General features: G+C 37.3%; 2 pseudogenes; both read left to right on the top strand.

Moving 5' to 3' along the window:
- The first annotated feature begins 603 nt into the window (after positions 1–603).
- LOC112865171 (olfactory receptor 4A47-like) lies at positions 604–6,270 on the top strand (annotated as a pseudogene).
- A 12,010-nt stretch (positions 6,271–18,280) lies between these two features.
- LOC147576505 (olfactory receptor 4A47-like) lies at positions 18,281–19,228 on the top strand (annotated as a pseudogene).
- The last annotated feature ends 4,129 nt before the right edge of the window (positions 19,229–23,357 follow it).

Raw genomic sequence — 23,357 nt, 5'->3', positions numbered from 1 at the left:
AACAAATACTGTTAAAAATGTCCATACTACCAGGGGCACCTGGGTGGCTCAGTGGGTTAAGCGTCCGACTTCAGCTCAGGTCATGATCTCACAGTTCGTGAGTTGGAGCCCTGTGTCAGGCTCTGTGCTGACAGCTTGGAGCCTGGAGCCTGCTTCAGATACTGTGCCTCCCTCTCTCTGCCCCTCCACCCAACTTGTGTGCACTCTCTCTCTCTCTCTTTCTCTCTCCCTCTCTCACAAAAATAAAGAAACATTTAAAAATATATTAAAAAATGTCCTTACTACCCAAAGCAATATATGGATTTAATGCAATCCCTATCAAGTACCACCAGCATTTTTCACAAAGCTAGAACAAACAATCCTAAAATCTGTATGGCACCACAAAAGACACCAAATAGCCAAAGCAATCTTGAAAATGAAGAAAGCTGGAGGCATCACAATTCCAGACTTCAAGTTGTATTACAAAGCTGTAGTGATCAAGACAGTATGGTACTATCTCAAAAACAGACATGTAGATCAATGGGACAAAATAGAAAATCCAGAAATGGACCCACAACTATATGGTCAACTAATCTTCAACAAAACAAATTGAAAATGGAAAAGATGGAAAAAGTCCTCTTCAACAGAGTGTTGGGGAAACTGGACAACAACATGCAGAAGGATGAAATTGGACCACTTTCTTACACCATGTACAAAAATAAATTCAAAATGGATGAAAGACCTAAGTGTGAGACAGGAAACCATCAAAATCCTAGAGGGGAACACAGGCAGTAACCTCTTTGACCTCGACCATACCATGTCTTCTTACTGACATGTCACTGCTGGCAAGGGAAACAAAAGCAAGATGAACTATTGGGTCTTCATCAAGATAAAAAGCTTCTGCACAGCAAAAGAAACCATCAACAAAACTAAAATCCAACTTAAAGAATTTAGAAGATATTTGAAATGACATATCTGATAAAGGGTTAGTATCTAAAATTTATAAGGAAATTATCAATTTCAACATCCCCCGAATAATCCAGTTAAGAAATGGGCAGTAAGATGTGAATAGACATTTCTCCAAAGACTTCTAGATGGCTAGCAGATGCATGAACAGGTGTTCAACATCACTCATCATCAGGGAAATACAAATGAAAGCCATGATGAGATACCACCTCACACCTGTCAGAATGGCTAACATTAACAACACAAGAAACAACAGATGTTGGTAAGGATGCAGAAATATACTGCTGGTGGGAATGCAAACTGGTGCAACCACTCTGGGAAACAGTATGGAGGTTTCTCAAAAAATTAAAAGCAGAACTACCCTATGACCCAGGAATTGCACTACTAGGTGTTTACCCAAAGGTTATAAAAATAATGATGCAAATGGGCACGTGCATCCTGATGTTTATAGAAGCATTACCAACAATAGCCAAATTGTGGAAAAAGCCCAAACATCCATTGACTGATGAATCAATAAAGAAGATTGGCATATACAATGGAATATTACTCAGCCATGAAAAATAATAAAATCTTGCCATTTACAACAATGTGGTTGGAGAGAGAGTATATTATGCCAAGTGAAATAAGTCAGAAAGACAATACCATATGATTTCACTGATGTGGAATTTAAGAAGCAAAACAGGTGAACATAGGGGAAGGGAAAAAAAGTAAGGGAGGCAAACCATAAGAAACTCTTAACTATAGAGAACAGACTGAAGGTTTCTGGTGGGGAGATGGTCAGGGAATGGATTAAATGGTGATGGGCATTAAGAGGGCCACTTGTGATGAGCATTGGGTGTTGTATGTAAAGGACGAATCACTAAATTCTACACTTGAAACTAAGATTACCTTTTTACCAAAATTTAAATAAAAAATAAATGAAAAATTAAAAAAATAAGAAAGTCGAGGGGCACTTGGGTGGCTTAGTCGGTTGAGCGTCCGACTTCGGCTTAGGTCAGGATCTCACGGTCTATAGGTTTGAGCCCCACATTGGACTTTGTGCTGACAGCTCAGAGCCTGGAGCCTGCTTCAGATTTTGTGTCTCCCTCTCTCTCTGCCCCTCCCCTGCTCATGCTCTCTTTCTCTCTCAAAAATAAATAAACATAAAAAAAATAAAAAAAAAAGAAAGTTGAATTTACATAAGAAAAACAGTCCACCGAAGAAGGAACAAATTAAATAAAATGAAATGTTTTATTTATTGTTAAAAAATAAATAAATTTAAACTTCCAAGAAGTTGCAAACATAATATAGAATTCTCACATAGCTTTCACCAGTAGCACAATAAATTAGATGCTCAGTAAACATACTAAAATGTAAGATAAAAATCATTTACTAGAATGAAATTTTAAAAAACTCTTATTGGGGAGGCAAACCATAAGAGACTCTTAAATACAGAGAAGAAAATGAGGGTTGCTGGAGGGTAAATGCGTGGGGGACAGGTTATCGGTGGCGGGCATTAAGGAGGGCACTTTTCCAGATGAACACTGGGTGTCACATGTAAGAGATGAATCATTGGGTTCTACTCCTGAAGTGAAGACTACACTCTATGTTAACTAACCTGAATTAAAAAAAAAATCTCAAAAAATTGGGTATAGAAGGAATGTAACTCAACATAATAAAGGCCATATATGACAGATCCACAGCTAATATGACACTCGAGTCAAGGTTGAAAGCTTTCCCACTACTATCCGTCACAATACGAGAGTGCCCACACTTACCACTCCTTTTCAAAAGGGCACTGAAATAAAAATTCCTGTGTAAGTTTTTAGCATTTTCTACATATAGGGCATGCCATCAGTGAAGTGAGAACAGATTGCTTAATTTTACTACCTGTAACAATTTTTCTGACGGTAGCCACTTTCTATCCTGTGGAAGAAAAGCCTTCCCTGGTTATCTTCTCCATAGGAGAATTCTCCCTGAGTACCCTGTTTGCTGTCTTATTAGCACTGATGAAGACTGTAATTAACACACTAAATTGTTCCCTTATATACTGCCTCCCTCTACCATGAGAATATAAGGTCCGTGCAGGACCATGCAGGAAGGACTATTTGCATAATTTTTTCCTATTTAATAAATTGCTGTATTCTCACTCACAGCTCAGTTTCTGGCAGTAAATAAGCCCTCCAAATTAAAAAAAGTTGTAATTGAATAAAGAGTTACTGTGTTGAAATCTGCAAAAAAAATAAAATGCCCAACCCTACTTCAAGGCAGCATAAATTGAGTATTAATAAAAGGGAAGAGAAACTTGCTATGGGAAGTGGAGAAATACATGAAAAATAATCTTCCTAAAACAAAATGACTGGGCTGAAATTTTATTCTTAACTGGCAGTAGCCTTACAATGGTTCTAAAGCTATTTTTTTTTTTTATGTCACATATTTCTGACACTAATTATGTGATTTGGCCTAATAGTATCTTTACATAGATATTTTTGAAAAATTTTGTGAAAATTCCCAGTGAATTTATAAGCAAGAATTGGTCCTGGACATTTTCCAATTGTAGGACTTAATGAAGAGTGTGGTTAGAAGGGATAAAATGTCCAGTGATATTTGCCCGTATGGGGAAGAAGAGGCTATGCTCTTAACAGCTGATACACATTTTTAGGAGGTTTCTGTTGGGCTTAAAGCATTACCTAAGTAGAAGCCCAATGATGTCTCTTAAAGTATCAAGTCTGCTAATCTGACCAAACCAATAGAATGAGTATGCCTAAGCCACTGAATGGTATTTTTCTATTTAGAAATTAGTAGGAAAGAAGTTACTTGAGAAAAATCTCCCTGGGAGATGGCTGGTGGCTATTTTCCTTATGTAAGGATAGGAGTTAATCTTGTCTTTTTGATATATTATCCTAATGTGATAAATGTTTGTTTTCTGCGTGGACCATGGAATTGCTAGGAAGTCATCTACGGTATTAATAAAAGCAACCTTCTGAATAACCAGGAGAAACTCTCGCGAAAATGGATAGACAGTCGAATGAAAAAAAATATGTCCTCAAGCAATAATGCAGCTTTTGCCCTCTTGCCAAACTGGATGACAGAGTCAAATGTGTTCCTTCAGATTGTGGACATGCCTCTGTAAGGTAAAACTAACAGTAAATAGTGGAAAGCAGCCTTTGCAACTGTGTAACTATCTTCATTATGTAAAAGTGAGATCACTTTGAGAGAAAGCAAACTTTGATTCCAATTCTAGTTTTATCACTTAAGAATGGTGGACCTTGGGAAAATTAATTAGATGTTCTGAGCCTCAGTTTGTTCAGCTGTGAAATGAGGATTATAATTCCCTTTACTGTAAGATGAACTGTGATTCATTAAGTTCTGAGTGTGTGATTGGAAGCAACTGTAGGCATTGTGAGCAGTGGAGTGATCAGAATCATATTTAAAAAGAATCCATTTTAAGTTTCATCAGGAGAACAAATTGATGGAGACCAGAATGAAAGAGGAGGGACGTGGTAGGAGGCTAGTGCAGTGGGGCAGAGGAAGTGGGGAGGGGAGGGGAATGATTAAATTTGTGATAAATTTTAAAGGCGATAAATATCATTTGTTAAAGGTATTAATATGTGACATGACCGCAAGACGGCATGAAGGACACTGTGATTATTTCTTGTCTGAGCAATGATGTGCAAGGTGGTACCATTTAATGATGTGGGAAGCATCTATGTTTATTGTGCAAAAAAAAATTAGTTTTATAAGTCCTAATTGATATCCAATGGAGATTTCTGAAGTTGGAGATGTTGCATATATGAAGTTTAACAATTAAGGGAGAGACACAATAGTGGAATGCTTCCCCATTTATTGATCAGGGAAAGGAGGCATATCCAACCAAAGATCCTAATAAAGAGGTCTCAGTGGGGGAAGAGACAACCTAGGGAAGTGACCTGTTCCTAATTTGATCTACTCACTTTGAATATGTCAGTTACCTTAAATGGGTCTCAAGTATTTCACCTTTGGGACTTTATAAACTGTGCACCTTTCCATGAAATTCCCTTTCCCTCTTCTCTTGTTCTTCCACTCTTCCTTTAAAACTCAGGTGAAGCATTGCTTCCTTTGGGAAACTTTTTTGATTCCAGTTTGGTAGATATATTCCTACCCTGGACATTTCGTGTTCTGTATTTTTATAATGGCACCTATTATATTGGTGATTATTATGTATGATATCACTGAGTGTAGGAAACCGTGGCTTATTCAACTTGAAATCCTAATGTCTATGACACATGCCACACATGTGAGACAAATAGGTACTCCTTCTAAATTCTTTTAATTGCATGAATCAGTAATCTTATAATGCATTTATCTTCCTTGTTTTGTAGATCAGCTGCTTCTAATATGAGAAGCCAGCTTCTATGCAGACTAGATGGAACCAAGGAGCAATGTCACTTATTTTATCCTCTTGGGTCTCACACAGGATCCAAAGGAACAGAAGGTCCTTTTGGTTGTGTTCTCACTCTTCTATATTTTCACTGTGGGCAACCTCCTCATTTTGGCAACCGTAACTGTCAGTAAGACCCTGAACTCACCTATGTACTTGTTTCTTGCTAACTTACCTTTTATGGATGTCATTTACTCCTCTTCTATTTCCCTCAGATTGATTTCAGATTTGATATGTGGGGAAAATACCAGGTCATTTCAACACTGTATGACCCAGCTGTTTACAGAGCGGCTTTTTGGTGGATCAGAGATCATTCTTCTCTTGGTGATGGTTTATGACCTCTATGTGGCCATGTGTAAACCCCTGCATTATTTGTGTATCATGAGGCAAAGGGTGTGTGTTGTGCTGCTGGTAGGGTCCTGGGTTGGAGGTCTTCTGCATTCAGTAATTCAAGTTAGCACTATTTATGGGCTCCCATTCTGCGGTCCCAATTCACTGATCATTTTTTGTGTGACATGTACCCCTTACTGAAACTGGTCTGTACTGACGCCCATATCATTGGCCTGTTGGTGGGCGATGAAGGACTGATCTGCACAATTGCGTTTGTGCTCTTGCTCATCTCTTATGGTGTCATCTTGCACTCTCTAAAGAACCTTAGTCCGGAAGGGAGGTGGAAAGCCCTCCAGACCTGTGGTTCCCACATCACTGTGGTGGTCTTCTTCTTTGTGCCATGTATTTTCATGTACGTGAGACCTGCTAAGACCTTCCCCGTTGACAAATCATTGAGTGTGTTTTATACAGTCATAACCCCCATGCTGAACCCGCTGATCTACACTCTGAGAAATTCTGAGATGACAAATGCTATGAGGAAGCTCTGGAGGAAAAATGTCACATCAAGTAGTAAAGGAGTGCATTTTCTACCATGAAGAGAATTACTGGACATTGGCCTGCATTTTCTAAGAATGCAGAAGACTCCTTAAAATGATCCTGACTGTCTTTGTGTCAAGTTTTAAGTTAATTATAAAGAACGAACTGGATGATTGTGCTTTAATAACAGCTTCCCTTCCAGTAGAATGTAAGGTCGATAATACCTTGTGGATCAGTTCATTTAGAAAAGTGTAATTCCTTTACATAAAAGGAGTCAACATTCCAAAGGCAAGGGAATTAAAAGCAAAAATAAAGTATTGGGAGCTCATCAAGATAAAAAGCTTCTGCACAGCGATGGAAACAATCAGCAAACCTAAAGGCAACTGACAGAATGGGAGAGGATATTTGCAAATGACTTATCAGATAAAGTGTTAGTATCCAAAATCTATAAGGAACTTATCAAACTCAACACCCAAAAAACAAATAATACAGTGAAGAAATGGGCAAAAGACATGAATAGACACTTCTCCAAGGAAGACATCCAGATGGCCAACTGACACATGAAAAAATGCTCCACATCACTCATCATCAGGGAAAGACAAATCAAAACCACAATGAGATACCACCTTACACCTGTCAGAATGGCGAACATTAACAATTCAGGCAACAACAGATGTTGGCCAGGATGTGGAGAAAGAGGATCTCTTATGCATTATTGGTGGCAATGCCAGCTGGTGCAGCCACTCTGGAAAACAGTATAGAGATTCCTCAAAAAATTAAAAATAGAACTACCCTTTGACCCAGCAATTACACTACTAGGCATTTATCTACAGGATACAGGTGTGCTGTTTCGAAGGGACACATGCACCCCCATGTTTACAGCAGCACTGTCAACAACAGCCAAAGTATGGAAGGAGCCCAAATGTCCATCAATGGATGAACAGATAAAGAAGATGTGGTGTATATATATACAATGGAGTATTCCTCAGCAATCAAAAAGATTGAAATCTTGCCATTTGCAACTACATGGATGGAACTGGAGGGTATTATGCTAAGTGAAATCAGTCAGTCAGAGAAAGACAAAAATCATATGACTTCACTCATATGAGGACTTGAAGAGACAAAATAGATGAACATAAGGGAAGGGAAACAAAAATAATATAAAAACAGGTGGGACAAAACAGAAGAGACTCATAAATATGGAAAACAAATTGAGGGTTGCTAGAGGGGTCATGGGAGGGGGAGGGGTTAAATGGGTAAGGGGCATTAAGGAACCTACTCCTGAAATCATTGTTGCACTATATGCTAACTCATTTGGATGTAAATTTAAAATACTAAAAAATAAAATAAAAAAAGGCCACTGATGGAATGGGAAAAGATATTTGCAAATGACATATCGGATAAAGGGCTAGTATCCAAAATCTATAAAGAGCTCACCAAACTCCACACCTGAAAAACAAATAATCCAGTGAAGAAATGGGCAGAAGACATGAATAAATACTTTTCTAAAGAAGACATTCAGATGGCCAACAGGCACATGAAAAGATGCTCAACGTCACTCCTCATCAGGGAAATACAAATCAAAACCACACTCAGATACCACCTCACATCGGTCAGAGTGGCTAAAATGATCAAATCAGGAGACTATAGATGGTGGCGAGGATGTGGAGAAACGGGAACCCTATTGCACTGTTGATGGGAATGCAAACTGGTGCAGCCGCTCTGGAAAACAGTGTGGAGGTTCCTCAAAAAATTAAAAATAGACCTACCCTATGACCCAGCAATAGCACTGCTAGGAATTTACCCAGGGATACAGGAGTGCTGATGCATAGGGGCACTTGTACCCCAATGTTTATAGCAGCACTTTCAACAATAGCCAAATTATGGAAAGAGCCTAAATGCCCATCAACTGACAAATGGATAAAGAAGATGTGGTTTATATATACAATGGGATACTACTTGGCAATGAGAAACAATGAAATATGGCCCTTTGTAGTAACGTGGATGGAACTGGAGAGTGTTATGCTAAGTGAAATAAGTCAGGCAGAGAAAGACATGGATACTGTATGTTTTCACTCATATGTGGATCCTGAGAAACTCAACAGGAGACCGGGGGGAGGAGATGGGGGAAAAAAGTTACAGAGAGAGACGGAGGCAAAACACAAGTGACTCTTAAATACTGCGAACAAACTGAGAGTTGATAGGGGGTGGTGAGGGGAAAGTGGGTGATGGGCATTGAGGAGGGCACCTGTTGGGATGAGCACTGGGTGTTGTATGGAAACCAATTTGACAATAAATTTCATATTTAAAAAAAGGAGTCAACAATAGGTAATGAATTAATGAAGAAATTTTTAAATGATTACACTTTTAATGAAAAACATCAACATGTTTTTTCCTGATACTTAGTAGTATTTTTAGTTAGATTCTTATCATTTAAGGAAATTCTTTTTATTTTACTATTTATAGTATTTAATGATGTATAGATGGTCTTGCTAAGTAAATATCTGTGGCCTTTTATGTAAAACACTTTGACGTTTGTTTTTATAAGAAAAATTGATGTGTAATGGATAGTAATAAATAATTATAGAGAAAACCTTATATAATGGAATAAAATGAGAATAAATTACCTACTCATCTCTCAGCACGGTCTCTAGTCCTCTTCCTCAGAGGGCGTCATTTAATCTGTTTCTTAAGACTCCTGTGATAATAACTACATTTGTATTCAAGCAACATATATATTACATATATAATGTGAATTTTTCTCTGTGTATTTAACTTTTGCTCCTATTATACAACTTCTTTCTTTAAAATAAACTTTTAAGTTTAGGATAGTTTTGTTTATTTTTGATATTTCAATTGAAAATTGTTGTCATACAATATTATCCTAGTTTCTGGTACACAACATAGCGACTTAACAATCATGTACATTAAGAAATGCTCATATCATGATATGTGTAACTTCTGTTACCATAAAAAGTTGCTATAAACATGTTCACTCTGTTCCCTATGCTGTACTTTTCATTCTTGTGATGTAACAAACTTTGTACCTTTTGTCCCTTTCACCCATGTCACCTATCCCTCCAACCTCCAGCTCTGGCAACCCCCAGTTTGTTCTCTGTGTGATGAGTCCTTTTCTGTTTTTGTCCATGTGTTCTTTTTTTTACTTCCACATATAAGTGAAATCATTTGCACCATCTTGAAGATACCGCATACCAGTCCGGAGAGATCTCTTAGTTTTTCTTGTACTCCATATTACTCCCTTATAAAATCAATAAAAATGTATATAAAAGAAATGTGTCCATTTCTATTCATGTTATTACTAACCTTTTTCTATGACAAAGAAGTTTATAATAATTACATGCTTGTGAATGTGTGCAAGTATGAGTCCCTCGGAGTGGAAATGTTGATGTATGTATTTGAAACTGATCAGAAGTTTAATGTCGATATTCATAGTTATCACCAAACTGCCAACCTAGAGTTTGTACTAGTAGCTACACTGATGCTCACCGTCTGTGAGAATACTTCAGTCCGCATTCTCAACCACCCATACCTGATATGGGTTTATGGCATAAAAAGTCCGATTAAATTGCAATCTTTTTCATATTGAGTTTACCTATTCACACGTTGGATATGATTTGTATTTCTTTTTCTGTGAATTGTCTATTCATGCCTTTACCTATTTCTTCAGTCGTTGCTCTTTTCCATATATATTTTGGTGATTGGTTACATCTTAAAGAAATGATCCTTTTAGTATTGTGTATGTAACTATTATCGTTCTGTCTTGTGATGTGTTTTTATCTTTTGTACACTATAAGGAACACTTTCGGTGTGCAAAAATTTTTTTTCATTTAGTGTGTAATTTTTTATAGGGAATTCACAGGTGTTCCTTGCTATTTATTTATTTATTTATTTATTTATTTATTTATTTATAATATAATTTATTGTCTAGTTGGCTAACATACAGTGTGTAAAGTGTGCTCCTGGTTTTTGGGGTAGATTCCCGTGGCTTATCGCTTACCTACAACACCCAGTGCTCATCCCAAGAAGTGCCCTCCTCAATGCCCATCACCTATTTTCCCCTCTCCCTTACCCCCTCAGCCACCCTCGGTTTGTTCTCTGTATTTAAGAGTCTTTTATGGTATACCTCCCTCCCTCTCTGTTTGTAACTACTTTATTCCCCTTCCCTTCCCCCATGGTCTTCTGTTAAGTTTCCCAAGATCCACGTATGAGTGAAAACATATGATATCTGTCCTTCTCTGACTAACCTATTTCACTCAGCATAATATCTTCCAGTTCCATCCACGTTGCTGCAAATGGCATCACATATATTCTTTGGAGCAAGGTCTCTTAAAGTTCCTTTCCTCTTTGGTTTTTAATAAAAAAGAAGTTTTTGTCCCCCGTCCCCCCTTTTTAAATTTAAATTTTAGTTAACATACAGTGCCATATTGGTTTCAGGAGTAGAAATCAGTGATTCATCACTTACATACAACATGCAGTGTTCATCATAACAAGTGCCCTCCTTAGTCCCCTCACCCATGTAAGCCATCTCCCACCTGCCTCTCTTTGTCAACCCATAGTTTTTTTTCCTCTATCATTAAGAGTCTCTTGTGATTTGTTTCCCTCTCTTCTCTTATCTCTCCCCCCTTCCCATATGGTCATCTGTTTGGTTTCTTAACTTTCACATATAAGTGAAATCCTATGGTATTTGTCTTTCTCACATTGACTTATGTCACTTAGCATAATACATTCTAGTTCCATCCACATCATTTGAATGGCAAGATTTCATTTGTTTTGATGGCTGAGTAATACTCCATCATATACCACACCTTTATCCATTCATCAGTCGATGGACATTTGGACTCTCTCCATAGTTTGGTTATTGTTGATAATGCTGCTATAACATTGGGGTGCTTGTACCCCTTTGAATCTATATTTTGTATCCTGTGGGTAGATACCTAATAGTGTATTAGGTCACTTGGTCATAATGTAGTTTTATTTTTGCTTTCTTGAAGAACCTCCATACTTTTCTCCAGGGTGAGCGCACCAGTTTGCATTCCCACCAACAGTATAAGAGGATTCTCCTTTCTCCACATCCTTGTCAACACCTGGTGTTTCTTGTGTTGTTAATTTTAGCCATTCTGACAGGTGTGAGGTGATATCTCATTGTGGTTTTGATTTGTATTTCCTTGATGATGAGTGATGTTAAGCATCTGTTCATGCATATGCTAGACATCTAGAAGTCTTTGTTAGAGAAATATCTATTCATGTCTTCTGCTCATTTCTTAACTGGGTTATTTGTTTGTTGCGTGTTGAGTTTGAGAAGTTCTTTATAGACTTTGGATACCAACCCTTTATCAGGTATGTCATTTGCAAATATCTTCTCCCATTCTGTAGGTTGCCCTTAGTTTTGTTGATTGTTTCCTTCACTGTGCAGATGTATATATTGATACAGTCTCAGTAGTTCATGTTTATTTTTGTTTCCTTGCCTTTGATGACATGTCTAGTAACAAGCTATTGTGGCCAAAGTCAAACAGGATGTTGCCTTGTTCTCCTCTAAGATTTTGATGGTTTTCTGTCTCACAGTTAGGTCTTTCATCCATTTCAAATTTAGTTTTGTGTATGATGTAAGAAAGTGGCCTAATTTCATTCTTCTGTATATCACTGTCCAGTTTTCCCAACACCATTTGTTGAAGAGACTGTCTTTTTTCCATTGGATATTCTTTCCTGCTTTGTCAGAGACTAGTTGACCATATAGTTGCGGGTCCATTTCTCCATTTTCTTTTTCGTTCCATTGATAATGTGTCTATATCACATTTGTCTTTTTTTTAAACTGTCTTGATGACTACAGTGTTGTAATATAGCTTGAATTCTGGAATGGTGATGCCTCCAGTTTTGTTTCTCTTTTTCATGATTGCTTTGGCTACTTGGGGTCTTTTGTGGTTCCATACAAATTTTAGGATTGTTTGTTATAGCTCTTTGAAAAATGCTGGTGTTACTGATAGGGATTGCATTAAATGTGTAGATTTCTTTGGGTAGTATATTTTAACAATGCTTGTTCTTCCCATCCATAACCATGGAATGCTTTTCCATTTCTTTGTGTCCTCTTCAATGTCTTTCATCAATGTTCTACAGTTTTCAGAATATAGATCTTCTATTTATTAATGGTTATTTATTTGGGAGAGAGAGAGAGAGAGAGAGAGAGAGAGAGAGAGACAGAGAACAAACACTGGCGAGGGGCAGAGAAAGAGAATCCCAAGCAGGGTCCATGTTATCAGTGCAGAACCCAACAGGGTTCTTGATTCCACAAACTGTTTGATGATGATCTAAGCCCAAATCAAGAGTCAGACCAGTTGAGCCACCCAGGTGCCGCCAGAGTAGAGATCTTTCACTTCTTTACTTAGGTTTATTCGTAGGTATCATATTGTTTTTGGTACCCTTGTAAATGGGATTGATTCCTTCACTTCCTTTTCTGCTGCTTCCTTATTGGTGTATAGAGGTGCAACAGATTTCTGCATGTTGATTTTATATCCTGTGACTTTGATGAATTCATGTATTAGTTCTAGCAATTTTTTTGGCGCAGTCTTTTGGGTTTTCTACATAGAAAAGCTGTGTAGAAAATAGTGTCATCTGCATGTTGTCTGCAAATAATGAAATTTTGACTTCTTCCTTGCTGATCGGATACCTTTTGTTGTTGTTCTTGCTGCTGCTGCTGCTGCTGCTGTTGTCTGATTGCTCAGGCTAAGACTTCCAGTACTATGTTAAATACCAATGTTGAGAGTGGATATTTTTGTCTTATTCGTGACCATAGGGGAAAGGCTCTCAGTTTTTCCCCATTGAGGATGATATTAGCTGTGGGTCTTTCGTATGTGGCCTTTATGATGTTAAGATATGTTCCATCGATCCCTACTTTGTTGAGGACTTCTATCAAGAATGGATGCCATATTTTGTCACATACTTTTTCTGCATCTATTGACAGGATCATATGGTTCCTATCCTTTCTTTTATTAATATGGTGGATCACACTGATTTGTGTTGTAGTCCAAGAATAAATCCCACTTGATTGTGGTGAGTAATAATTCCTTTAATGTACTGTTGTATTCAATTTGCTAATACCTTGTTGAGAATTTTTGCATCCATGTTCATCAGGGATATTGGCTTGTCATTCTCCTTTTTAGTAGGGTCTTTGTCTGATTTTGGAATCAAAGTAATGCTGGCCTTGTAAAATGAATTTGGAAGTTTTCCTTCTATTTCTGTTTTGGAAAAGTTTGAGAAGAATAGGTATTAACTCTTTTTAAATGACTGGTAGAATTAGCTGGCAAAAAAAGCCCCGGAGTTTTTTTGTTGGGAGATTTTTGATTGCTGATTCCATTTCTTTGCTGGTTAGGGTTTTGTTCAAATTTTCTATTTCTTCCTGTTTCAGTTTTGCGAGTTTATGAGTTTCTAATTTGTCCGTTTCTTCCAGATTGCCCAGTTTTTTGGCATAGTATTCTTTCCCAATTGTTTGTATTTCTGTGATCTTGGTTGTGATCCCTCCTTGTTCATTCATGATTTTATCTACTTGGGACCTTTCTCTTTTACTTTTGAGAATTCTGCTAGGGGTTCATCAATTTTGTGACTCTTTCTAGGAACCAGTTCTTAGTGTTGTTGATGTGTGGTGCTGTTTTGTTTGTTTGTTTTTGTTATATCATTTATTTCTGCTCTGCTCTTTATTATTTCCCTTTGCTGGCTTTAGGTTTTATCTGCTGTTCCCTTTTTAGCTCCTTGAGGAGCTAAACATTAGGTTGTGTATTTGGGACCTCTCTTGCTTCTTGAGAAAGGCCTAGATTGCAGTATACTTCCCTCTTAGGACTGCCTTTGCTAAATCCCAAAGGTTTTGGACTTTCATGTTTTCATTTTCACTTGCTTCCATTATTTTTTATTTCTTCTTTAATTTTATAGGTAACCATTCATTCTTTAGTACGATTTTATTTAACTTCCATGTGTTTGAGGGCTGACCAAACTTTTCTTGTGGTTGTCTTCTAATTTCATAGCATCCTTTGTCCATTTTTTTATCATGGTGGTGTTTTTCCTATGTTAATGAGATGTAGAAATTTGTTATATATTCTGGATATTAACACATCATCAACTATATCCTTTGAAAATATTGTCTGTTGTTTGTGGGATGCCTTATCTCTCTGTTGATAGTGACCTGTGATGTACAAAATTTCTTAAATTTGATCAAGTAATTTCTGTGTTTTTTCTTTTCTTGCCTGTGGTTTTCATGTTGTACCCAAATAATCAATGCCAAATCCAAAGTTATGAACTTTTTTGTCATGTTTTCTTCTAAGAGTTTCATAGTTCTAGCTGACAATTGAGGTCTTTGATCCCTTTTGAGTCAATTTTTGTAAATGGTGTACATGAAGGGTTCTGTTTCATTCTTTTGCATGTGGATATCCAGTTTCACCACACCATGTTTTGAACCACCTGTCCTCTCCCCATGAATGTTCTTGTCACCCGTTGAAAATCATTTGATCACATATGCAAAGGTCTCTCTCCAGGCTCTGTATTTTCTTCCATTGTTATGTCCCTATTTATGCCAATATCATTCTGTTTTGTTTGTTGTAGCTTTGTAGTAAGTTTCAGAACCAGGAAGTCCTCCAACCGTTTGTTTGTTTGTTTGTTTGTTTGTTTGTTTGTTCTCCAAGGTTATTCTGGCTGCTTGGAGTGCCTTGAGTTTCCACCTGAATTTTAGGATGGATTTATCTCTTTCAGCAAAAAAACTATATTTTTTTGGATTTTTATTGGGATTGCATTGAATCTGTAGATTATTTTAGGTAGCATTGACATCTTAATATGAACTGTATCAGTTCATGAAACTCTTCCATTTATTTGTGTCTTCTAGAATAGCTTTCAGCAGCATTTTTTAGTTTTCCGTATAAAGACTTTTACTTCCTTGTTTAAGTTTATTCTTAAGTACTTTGTTCTTTTTGATGCTGTGCTAAAAGGAATTGTTTCCTTAATCCTCTGTGGGTTGCTCATTGGTAGCACAGATATTCATTATCTTTCATGATAAAATAAGCATCTCAACAAGTTGTATATGGAAGGGATGTACCTTGGGGCATCTGGGTGGCTCAGTCCATTAAGTGCCTGACTCTTGATCTTGGTTTAGGTTATGATCTCACAGTTTGTGGGCTCCAGACCCACGTCATGCTGTGCACTGACAGTGTGGAGCCTGTTTGGGGTTCTGTCTCTCCCTCTGTCTGACTCTCCCACCCCTCTGTCTCTCTCAAAATAAATAAATAAATTAAAAAAAAAAGAGAAGGAATGTACCTCAACATAATTGAGGCCATATATGAGCAATCCATGGTAACATCACACTCACCAGGGCAAGGTTGAAAGCTTTCCCACCACAATCAAGAAGATCAGAGTGCCCACGCTCACCTCTCCTTTTCAAAATAGCACTGGAATAAAAATCCCTGTGAAATTGTCAGCATTTCTACTTATAGGACATGCCATCAGTAAAGTGAGAACAAATTGCTTGTAATGTTTCTTAATTTTACTGCTTGTAACAATTTTTCTGATGGTAGCCATTTTCTATCCTGTGGATCTCAGATCAATCATTCAATTTGAACAAAGGCCTTCCCCTGGTCACCTTCTCCATAGTAGAATTCTCCCTGAGTACCCTGTTTGGTCTCTTATTAGCACTGATGAAGACTTTAATTAGCTTACTAAATTGTCCCCTTATTCACTTCCTGACTCTGCTGAGAATGTAAGGTGCAAGCAGGAAGGACCTGTTGCATAATTCTTTCCCGTATTTCATTAATTGCTGTGCCCTCATTTACAGCATGGTTCCTAGCAATAAATAGGAGGTCCAACTTGAAAAAAAATTACTAATTGAGTAAATAGTTGTTATGTCTAAATCTGTGAATAAGTATCTACAGCATCTAACCACAATTCAAGGCAGCATAAGTTGAATATTAATGGAAAGAAAAACTTGCTATGGCAAGTGGGGAAATATATGATAAATTAACCTTTCCTAAAACAAAATGACAGGCTTGAAATTTTATTCTTGACTGGCAGTAGTCTTACAATGGTTCTAAAGCTGTTTTGTCTGTTTTGTTTTGTTTATGTCACATCTTTCTGACCCTCATTATGTGATTTGGCCTAATAGTATCTTTATATAGGTATTTTTAAAAGATTATGTGGAAATTCCCAGTGAATTTAATTAAGCAAGAATCAGTGTTGGCAGCTTTCCAATTGTAGGACTTAATGAGGAATGTGGTTAGAAGGAATAAAATGTCCAGTGATGGTTGCCTGCATGGGGAAGAAGAGGCTATGCTCTTAACAACTGATCCACATTTTTGAGGACGTTTTTGTTAGGCTTAAAGCATTACCTAAGGAGAAGCCCAAGCATGTCTCTTTAAAATATCAAGTCGGCTAATCTGACCAAACCAACACTATAGAGTGAGGATGACTAAGCTGTTGAATGGTATTTTTCTATTTAGAAATTAGAGGCAAAGAAGTTGCTTGAGAAAAATGGGAGATGGCTGGTGACTATTTTTCTTATGTAAGGATAGTTAGTTCACTACCCTTTTGATATGTTATCCTAATGTGATAAATTTTTGTTTTCTCTGTGGACCATGGAATTCCTAGGAAGTGATCTAAAATCTAAAAGCAACCTTCTGAATAACCAGGAGACCTTATGGAGAAAACGGATAGACAGCCGAATGAAATAAAATATATCCTCAAGTAATAAGGTAGCTTTTGCCCTCTCTTGTCAAACTGGATGACAGAAGAAATCCAGGTTGCTGGGAATGAGTAGAAAGTGTTCCTTCAGATTGTAGACCTGCTTTCACAAGTTAAGACTAAAAGTAAGTCCTGGAAACCAGCCTTTGCAATTGTGTGACTCTCTTTATTATGTAAAAGTGAGATCATCTTTAGATGAAGCAAACTTTGATTCCGATTCTGGTTTAATCATTTAAAAATGGCTGACCTTGGGAAAATTAACTAGGTGATCTGAGCCTCAGTTTGTTCACCTGCGAACTGGGAATTATAGTTCATCTTATGGTCACGTGAACTGTGATTCATTGAGTTGTGAGTGTGTGATTGGAATCCACTGTAGACATTGTGAGCAGTGGAGTGATAGATCAGAATCTGATTTAAAAAGGATCAATTGGGCTGCATGAGCAGAATGTACTGATGGAGGCCAGAGTACAAGGGGAGGGATGTGGCAGGAGACCAGTGGAGTGGGTCAGGAGAAGTGGGGAGGGAAGGGAAATGATCAAATTTATGATATGTTTTAAAGGGCATTAATAGTATTTGCTAAAGGTATCAATATGTGACATGAAGATAAGAAAGACATAAAGGCACTGTGATATTTCTTGTCTGAGCAATGACATTTAATCAATTGTGGAACACTAGATTTATGGTGAAAAATGAAAAATTTAGTTTTATAAGTACAGAACTGATATCCTATTGGAGATGTCCAAAGTTAGAGATGTTGCATATGTGAAGTTTAAAAATTAAGGGGAGACATAAGAGTGGAATGCTTTCACATTTATTGGTCAGAAAAAGGGGGATATCCAACCAAAGACCCTAATAAAGAGGGATGAGACACTCTAGGGTGGTGACCTTCCATTCCAAATTTGATCCCCTCACTTTGAATATGCCAGTTACCTTACATGGTTCTCAAGTATTTCAGTCTTGTGACATTATGAACTGTGCACCTTTCCGTGGAATTCTCTTGTCCTCCTTTTTTGTCCTTCCACTTTTGCTTTAGATAACTCAGCTAAAGCATTGCTTCCTCTGGCATGTCTTCATTGATTGCTCTTTGACTGATATATTCCTACCCTGTGTGTCACTTATTACATTGGCGATCATTATGTATGCTCTTTCAGAGTGTAGGAAACCATGGCTTATTTAACTTGGGAATCACAGCACCAGTGGAATACTCCACACAAACAGGTAGTCTTCTACTTTTTTTAAATTGATGAATCAATAAAAGATTAATCTTATTATGCATTTAAGTTTCCCTCCTTGTTTTCTAGGAAACCTACATCTAATATGTGAATCAGGTCCTATGCAGACTGGATGGAATCAAAGAACAACGTAACTTTCTTTGTCCTCCTGGGCCTCACACAGGATGGAAAGGAACAGAAGTTTCTGTGTGTTATATTCTTGCTCTTCTATATTTTGACGGTGGTGGGCAACCTGCTCATTGTGGTGACTATAGCTGTCAGTAAGACGCTGGGCTCCCCTATGTACTTGTTTCTTGCTAACTTATCTTTTATGGATGTCACTTATTCGTCTTGCATTTCCCCCAGATTGATTTCGGACTTGTTCTTTGGGGAAAATACCATATCCTTCCAATCTTGTATGACCCAGCTATTTACAGAGCACCTTTTCGGTGGATCAGAGGTCATTCTTCTGCTGGTGATGGCTTATGACCGCTATGTGGCCATCTGTAAGCCCTTGCGTTATTTGGTTGTCATGAGGCAAGAGGTGTGTGTTGTGCTGCTGGTAGGGTCCTGGGTTGGAGGTTTTCTGCATTCAGCCATTCAAGTTAGCACGATTTATAGTCTCCCATTCTGTGGTCCCAATGTCATTGATCATTTCATCTGTGAAATGTACCCCTTACTGAGACTTGCCTGTACTGACACATATGTCATTGGCCTGTTAGTGGTGGCCAATGGAGGGATGATGTGCACAATTGTGTTTGTGCTCTTGCTCATCTCTTATGGTGTCATCTTGCACTCTCTAAAGAACCTTAGTGCGGAAGGGAGGCGGAAAGCCCTCCAGACCTGTGGTTCCCACATCACTGTGGTGGTCTTCTTCTTTGTGCCATGTATTTTCATGTACGTGAGACCTGCTAAGACCTTCCCCATTGACAAATCAGTGAGTGTGTTTTTTACAGTTATAACCCCTATGCTGAACCCCCTGATCTATACTCTGAGAAATTCTGAGATGACAAATGCGATGAAGAAGCTCTGGATGAGAAATGTCGTATCTGTTGGTGTATAAGTGCATTATCCACCATGAAGAGAATTATTTGACATTGGATGCCATTTCATAAGAATGCAGATGTCTTTTTAAAATGATTCTGAGTTCCCTTGTTCAAAGAACTTAAGTATTTTTAAAGTATGGACTGGATAATTGTGCTTTAGTAACAATTTCCCTCCCTGGTAGAATCTATTGTCCATTATCCCTTGGAGATTGCTTCATTTAGAAAGGTGCAATACCTTCATAGCAAGGTGTCAACAATACGTGATTATTTAGTAAATTTTTATGGTTAATTTTCAATCAATTTATGTTTTTTAATTTTTTTGATACTTAGTAATATTTTAGTTATATTCTTGTTATTTCAGGTAATTCTTTTTATTATGCTAATTATAATGTTAATAATGCATAGACTGTCTTGTTCAGTAAATTTCTGTTGCCTTATCTGCAAAATATTTTGTGTAACACTTTTATTTTTACAAGAAAAATTGATGTGTAATGGATAATAATGAATAGTAAAAGAGAACACCTTACATAATGGGATAAAATGTGAATAAATTACCTACTCATCTCTCAACACGGTCTCTATTCCTCTTTCCCCAGAGGAAGTCACTTAAGCTGTTTCTTAAGCCTCTTGAGGTATTAACATCATTTGTATTTATGTATGCAAATTTTTCTCTGCGTATTTAAATATTTGTTTTTATTATCAACTTACTTTTTTTTACAATAAACTTTTAAGTTTAGGATAGTTTTGTTTATTTTTTATTTTTCAGTTGAAAAATTGTCCTACAATATTATCCTAGTTTCGGGTACACAACATAGCGACTGAACTATCATGTACACTAAGAAATGCTCATTATGATCATTGTAGCTTCCATCTGGTTAACATAACAAGTTGCTACAACATATTGGATGTGTTCCCTATGCTATACTTTTCATTCTTGTGATGTAATTATTTTATAAGTGAAACTCTGTACCCTTTATCACCTTCACCCATTTTGCCTATCCCTCCATCCCCCTCAACTCTGGCAACTGCCAGTTTGTTCTCTGTATGCGTGAGTTTGTTCCTGGTTTTTGTTTTTGTTTTTGTTTTTTTTAAATTCCACGTATATGTGAAATCATTTGCAACATCTTGAAGATATTGCATACTAGTCCATAGAGATCTCTTAGTTTTTCTTGTACTGCACATTGCTTATTAACATATACTAAAATAAATATATCCATTCCTGTTCATGTTTTTACTAACCTTTTTTTTTTGACAAAGAAGTTTGCTATAATTGTATGCTTGTGAATAAGTGCAAGTATGAGTTCTTAGGAGTGGAATTGTTGAGATATGTATTTGAAACAATGATCACATAGTTAAATGTCGATATTCATAGGTATCGCCAAAGTGCCGTCCTAGAGATTGCCCCAGTAGCTACACTGATGCTCACCGTCTGTGAGGGTACTTCAGTCCACATTCTTAATCACCTGTACCTGACGAATATTTGTGGCATAGAACAATCTGACTAAATTGTAATCTTTCTTATTGTTTAGTTTATCTTTCCAGATATTGAATATGGTTAGTATTTCTTTTTCTGGGAATCATCTATTAATACCTTTACCTATTTCATTCAATTGTTGCTCATTTCCATACTGATTCTTATTGATTACATTCTAAGAAAGGATCCCTTTTACTATTGTGAATGTAAGTATTATCTTTCTGACTACTGGTGTGTTTTTAACTTCTGTATACTCTGTAGAACGCTTTTGGTGTGTAATGATGTTTTCTTTAAAAACATTTTTTTTTTTTTTAAATTTTTTTTTTTTCAACGTTTATTCATTTTTGGGACAGAGAGAGACAGAGCATGTACGGGGGAGGGGCAGAGAGAGAGGGAGACACAGAATCGGAAACAGGCTCCAGGCTCTGAGCCATCCGCCCAGAGCCCGACGCGGGGCTCGAACTCACGGACCGCGAGATCGTGACCTGGCTGAAGTCGGACGCTTAACCGACTGCGCCACCCAGGCGCCCCTAAAAACATTTTTTTAATGTTTACTTATTTGTGAGAGAGAGAGACAGAGACAGAGCTTGAGCAGGGGAGGGGCAGAGAGAGAGGGAGACACAGAATCCGAAGTAGGCTCCAGGCTCTGAGCTGTCAGCACAGAGCACAGTGTGGGGCTCTAATTCACTAGCTGTGAGATCATGACCTGGGCCAAAGTCGGATGCTTAACTGACTGAGCCACTCAGGTGCCCAATGTTTTCTTTTAAATCCAATAAGGATTTTTTTTTAAAGACTCTTTGTTCATACCAAAATATTCTTCAACTATATTTGAGCACTTAATTTTTAAAGTATTTTTGAGGTTATGTATCATGCATTAGAACTTTTGTTGCATTTGGAATTTATTTTGATCTATGAGTTGAAAAGAGAGAATTTTAGTGGATTTTCTAAAATTTAAGAGTTTTTAATAGTTGCATATTTTTCTTTTTCCCATTGACTTGAAATCCTGATATTATATTCCTAAACCCCATATATGTTTGTATCCAATTCAAGAATCAATTCTGTTTCATTGATCTCTTTATTCATGTCCCAGTTGATATGAAATATAGTTGCTTTGATACAATGACACATTTTGATATGTGATGAGACCAGCTGTCCCTCCTTAATATGCTTTTTCAGAATTATGTCTAGTTTTGCATATTTACATTTCCAAATCAAGTTTAAAATGAAATAGTAAGTTTACATTTAAATAAGATAATACAAGTTTAACATTACAATAAGTTTACAATGAAGTTAAACAGGTTTAAAATAGCATAGTTATAAAACAAAAGTCAGTTATGATTTTCAAGAAGATTCAATTAGAGAAGATTAAGGAAATTTACCTCTTCCGAGTGCTGAGAACTGTTATCCCCCACCGGGTCTTGACATTTAACATTGGGTACTGCTTCCATTTTCCACCTGTATGACTTATCCCTTCTAGAAGTCTGCTGTTCATCCTCCATGACCCCTGAAATGCTGCCTGGCACTTTTCTGTAAGAAAACCATCTCTTTGAGGAAGTACATGCCTTATGTCTTTGCTGAGCATCCATATGGCCATCTGCAAACCCCAGCACCATGACATCATCACAAATGACAGGGATATGGCTTCCTCTTTCAGGTGGCATGTGCTAGAGACTTTGTCTCAGCAGCCATTCAGGTCCTCTTCACAGTGCGGCTGTGTGTGTGTGGCCCCAAAGTCATAGACCATTTGTGTGTGATGTAAACCCATTTTTGAAAGTTGTCTGCATGGACCCAATCGTACCCTTGGTCTCTTTGTTGCTGTCGACAGTGGGTTCATTGACCTGTTAACATTTTCTTCTTGATGGTCTCATAGGTGGTCATCTTCTACTACTCTTGCTCCCTGAAGACCTATAGCTTCAAGAGGAGACACAAAGCCATGTCCACCTGTGTCCCTCACGTCACTGTGGTGGTCTTAGTATTGTGTCCATATATTTATATATTTGTACCCAATCACCACCTTTTCCACTGATCAAGTTGTGGCTGGGTTGTATACCACAGTAACTCCCTTGTTAAACTTCTTAAACCTGTGCACTCAGAAATTTGGAGGTGAAAAATGCCGTGAGGAAGTTCTGGAGGAAAAAAGGTAACTGAGAGATATCCGTAACTTTATTAAATGTTGGTCTCTTTAATGGAAAAGAGATAAGAAGATACTTTCTGTGGTGCAGAGGCACATGAACACTATTTGTCCCAAGTATGTTTATTTTCACATATAGGCACTGTGAGGAAAGGTCCAGGCAGGAAATTATTTATCATTGTAAAAATAGCGTATTTAGACTTATGTATGTCTAATTGATTGTCAAAGTTTAACGTACTATTTGAATTAGAGTTCTTGTAAATGCAGATTATCAGGACACAGCTCTGGAGATTTTCGTTTACTAGCTTTGTTGTTGAATGACATACTACTTTCTAAAGAGGTGTACGTAAAGCCAAAGAGTTCTGCATGTACTCTTGCTATTGTGCTGTGCTTTGTGTTGACATCATGCACCTTTTAATGAAGTCAACTTAGTTTTTACACTTAGTTTTTAACTTGTAGTAAAATACAAATAACAAACTTGCAGTTTTAGCCATTTGTAAGTGCATATTCAGGGGCGTTGAGTTAATTCACATTGTCATGATAGTTAGTTAAGTTAATT

The sequence above is a fragment of the Puma concolor genome, chromosome D1, assembly GCF_028749965.1.
Source record: "Puma concolor isolate L17-30 chromosome D1, mPumCon1.1.hap2, whole genome shotgun sequence".
Classification (NCBI taxonomy): domain Eukaryota; kingdom Metazoa; phylum Chordata; class Mammalia; order Carnivora; family Felidae; genus Puma; species Puma concolor.
This window is presented reverse-complemented; position numbering and strand designations above follow the sequence as displayed.